The sequence below is a fragment of the Megascapheus bottae genome, chromosome 12 (genome assembly GCF_031878675.1).
Source record: "Megascapheus bottae isolate mThoBot1 chromosome 12, mThoBot2.hap1, whole genome shotgun sequence".
In the NCBI taxonomy this organism is placed as follows: Eukaryota; Metazoa; Chordata; class Mammalia; order Rodentia; family Geomyidae; genus Megascapheus; species Megascapheus bottae.
In genome coordinates this window covers 33,679,368-33,683,761 of record NC_143520.1, presented here as the reverse complement: position 1 = coordinate 33,683,761, position 4,394 = coordinate 33,679,368, and the positions used below count along the sequence as shown (strand labels likewise).

Genomic DNA, 4,394 nt, shown 5'->3' with positions numbered 1-4,394 from the left:
TATGAAACTGTCCTAGTTGGGGTTTCTTGTCCCTGGATATACAAACTCTAAATATGACAGAACTTTTCTTATGATTGACTGGTACTCCATGTTCCAACCCAAAGCAACCTCATTTTTATTTATTTAGGGTAATCTTAGTCTTGCCACTCACTCACTTCTCAGATAGAATTGTTACTCTTCATTCTTATTGATTCTCATTAAATTTAACACAATGGCTTTATTTTTAAAATCAGAAATGGCCATCTTCATAATTCTTACTAGTCAGTGTCCTTCAGAGAAACAGAAACATTGTATGCGCATGGCAGGGGGTTAGAGGGAAGATTTGGGAGGGAAGGATGGAAGGAAGGAAAGAAAGAAAGGGGATATTTAAAGGGACTGGTTCAAAGCAATGTCTGAAGACTAATGGAACCACTGATATTGCATGTGGAATCTGAAGACAAGCTGAAGGCTGAATTCATACCAGGGACCTTGGTCTTTTCCTCTTTTTTATTTTTTAATTTTTGTTTGTTGTGGGGCTTGAACTCTGGGCCTGAGAGCTGTCCCTGAGCCCTTTAGTTCAAGGCTATCACCCTACTACTTAAGCAACACTTCCTATTGAGTGGTTAATTGAAGATAAGAGTCTCACGATCTTTAGTGTGTGGGCTGGCTTTAAATTGTGATCCTCAGATCTCAGCCTCTTGAGTAGCTAGGATTACAGGTGAGAGCCACCATGCCCAGCTTCTTTCCCTCTTAAAATCTTCAACTGATTGAATAAAATCTATTTACACTGTAGGGTGTAATCAACTTTACTCAAAATCTACTGATTTGAATGTCCATCTTTAAAAAACAGTCTTTATAAGCAACAGCTGTCCAGTGTGTTACCCCAAAAAGGAACTTTTGACTATCAAAATTGATACACAAAAGTTCCATGCCAATTCAATATATGCTGCTATGTCCTATCAGCATACTGACACTGCAATCTGAAAAACATTTACAGGAAAGCAACAGATGACTGTCAAGCAAGCAGAAAGGCAATTGGGTCCCGGGGTACCTATTTATTCTAATAGAATACAAGTTTTCAACTAAGTTCTAAATGTGCAACTGTTGTTATGCCTAACAGTATTCTAGGACTGCTGGCTTTATGATTGGAAGACTGATGGTTTTCTGTATTGGTGTCTGTCCTACCATGGAGTCACTGAGACAGAATTCCTGGATGCAGGCCCTGCCTGACTTCCTTCCTAATCTTAGATAATTTTTGACAATATAATCTCTACTTTTCATATCTGTAAAATGGAAAAAATAATCTTACCTACTTTATGATTGTAGTGAAAATTAAATGAGACAATCAATACATCTAAAGCTATTAACATTGGTCTTGGTCAATAGTGTTTTAATGAATGTTAGCTATTACCATAAATTCTATTCATCTCCTCCAAGAGAACCTTCCCAACAGGGAAGTTAACCTCTGGCTACTACAAATGATTCTCTGTGCAAATGTGTATAATAAATACTTATGTATACATTAGTGTATGTCTATTATATTTCTTTTTTCCCCTACTAACCCTCTGCAGCAACATTAAAAGGCAAGAACTGAAGGTAAAGGGCAGATATTGGTGAAAAGTTGCAGATCTTCTGTTGTAAGATAAATAGGTATTACAGAAAGATCTAATGGGCAGTGTTATGGCTGTAGTTAGAACAGATTGTATACCTACATTTGTAAAAAGCATAAATCTAAACTGTTCTTACCACCTTAAACATTAACAAAAAGAGTAACTGAGATGATAGGAATGTTAATCACTGTGATGATGATAATCATTTCATAGTACATGTATATATATATGTATATAACTACTGCATTTTAAACCTTAATATACATAATTGCTATTTTCCAATGTATCTCACTAAAATCAGAAAGAATAAAAATGAAGAGAAATTTGCTATAAATTATAAGTGAACAAATATGGAACTGACAATGTCTGTCATACTTCCCACAATGCCTCACAGTTCCTAGTATTGGTCAGGAGCTGCTCACTGGAGGATTGAAGTGATTATCAATAAGGACAATTTTCCTGTATTTGTTATACTAAATCTCAGCACCAAAGAAAAGATGTAATAATGCCATAGATGTAATAATCTGGTTACTTGCACAGGCGAGCTCAATAATCAGCCAGGCACATTTATGTCTCCACATTGACAAAATGCCTGGACCCAGCAGGCAAGACCCTATGCTAGGCCCCAGCTCTGAAAATGCCATCTTTTTCTGTTGCCTGTGTTTGAGGAAGGTGACCTGTGTTTATCCATTCTTGTTAGTTTACTAATTGCATTCTTGACATGAAACAAGCCCAGTGAGTTGCTAATCACAGAAAGGGTCATTTGTTTTTTATTTTGGGTCATTTATTTCCTTTATTGAAGGAAAAGAACATGACAGTTTTCTGTTAGTGCCAAATTCAAATACCTATTTTCTTTCTCAATTCTGAATATCATGTCTTTCTCCATATGTGTTTGCATCTCTTTCCTTAATAAAACCCACTTCCTAACTGAATCAAAAGGTTAGAGGCAAATGGAACCTCCTAGCCAGTTTCTTTCTATGAAAGAGGCTGATTATGTTTGCAGGGCTGCTCTGTGCATTCCCTGAGCCTGCCTTCCCTCCAGAACCCTTGAAAAGAATAATATATCTTCCCATGAATATATTATTAGCACTAACTTGACAATCTTGCTGTTGACAATATTGGTTGTACTTCACTTCACTGCCCTGCTGTGGTCCAAAACCCTATCCAACACCCCTGGGCCTGTACCGGGATTGTACAGCAGCTGAAGGGCCAAGTGCCAGTGACTCTGGAACAGATTCTTTCCAGTACCAGCACCTGACTTCCTGGCTGCCTCCCTGCCAGTCTCATTGGTTGATGTGGCAGCTGTGATTCTGACAACGAGCTTGGTGTTGGGTCAAGTTTTCTATTTGGCTGACATCCTCCCTTAGGTGCCATTTTCCTTGACTCACCCTTGATTACAGGGAATGTTCTCCATTACCTTTTAAAATAATATGATATCCATAAGCAAATCTCTGGATTAGGACTTTTGAAAGCATGACCCATTACTGAATTATTTTCTTATGCTAAAATGCAAACAGTAGGGTTAGAGACAGCCCAAATCTAGTATTTAGCCCAGTAATATATCAAATGTCATTTGTAATTTTAGAATAAAATTGAAAAGGTTTTCCCCCCTCTCAAGAGTATAATGTTTGCTTTCCCACAAAAGCAATTTATAAAGACAAATTTGAGAAGTTTCTTTATTTTTAGAAATGTTGGGAGAATCTTCTACAAAGAATAAATCATGATATCCTAATAGAGAATATATGAAATAACAATATGTATAACTGTTAATAGAACAGAGTTCAATAGCTAAAAGGTAAATCACTCACAAACCTTGCTTAAATAAGAACAGGCTTTTAGCCAGATGTGGTGGCTTACACCTGTAATTCTAGGTACTCAGGAGGCTGAGATCTGAGGATCATATTTCAAAGCCAGCACAGGCACTAAAGAACATGAGACTTTTATCTGCAATTAATCACTAGAAAATGGAAAGTGGGGCTGTGGCTCTAGGGATAGGATGGTAGCCTTGAACTGAAGAACTCGACAGTGCTCAGGACCCCCCCAAAAAAAAGAAAAGAAAAGAAAGGGTTTTCATTGTTTGTTCATTGATCATTGTACACTGCCCCCCAAATTAGATTGTGATAATTAATGTTGGTGACATGTAAAGCCTATAAGATAAAATTTGTTTCTAGTTTGATTTTCCTGTTTTTATTTTATTTTATTATTAAATAGTTGCACAAAGAGGTTTCTGATTCATAAGTCAGTTATTAGTACAATGCACCTTAATGTAACCACCTTCCATTGTGCCAATTGTGTCAATTTGAGTACAATACCAGTAACTGATATCCTGCCTGAACCTAATGCTACATATGCTAATATAACAGTTCAACAATTTTATTGATTCTATAATTATCTGTTGATACTTTAAGAAATTAACCAAACATATTTATAAAATATTTGAACAATATAGAAATGTATAAAATAGGAAAGGAAATTCTCATTTGTTGAAAATATTCAGTAAACAACCTGTTCAACAATTCTTCTGAATTTTCTCTACCAATGTAGAGAAATTCTCTAAAAATATAATTTCTGCTAAAACGTCAAAATGCTAAATCTCCTCTCTGTGACCTCATTCTTTATTACTGAGATTGCTTTTTTTTTTTTTTTGTCAGTCCTGGGGCTTGAACTCAGGGCCTGAGCACTGTTCTGGAGCGTTCTCAAGGCTAGAGCTTTGAGAACACTAGAACAACCTCCTGGCTCCAGAGATTCAGTTGACGATGCCTAAAGCTATATCATTCATTTGGTATGTATGGGAAGAATTATAGA

At 36.4% G+C, this 4,394-nt stretch overlaps 1 long non-coding RNA gene across 3 annotated transcripts in view; it reads right to left on the bottom strand.

Annotated features, from left to right (window-relative positions):
• Nucleotides 1–2,802, bottom strand: part of LOC150056413 (uncharacterized) — an 81,732-nt gene extending 78,930 nt beyond the window's left edge. For all 3 annotated transcript variants that reach the window (XR_016537324.1, XR_016537325.1, XR_016537323.1), the window contains exon 1: nucleotides 2,684–2,802. This is a non-coding gene — a long non-coding RNA (uncharacterized LOC150056413). The remainder of the gene's footprint in view (nucleotides 1–2,683) is intronic.
• Nucleotides 2,803–4,394: the final 1,592 nt, after the last annotated feature.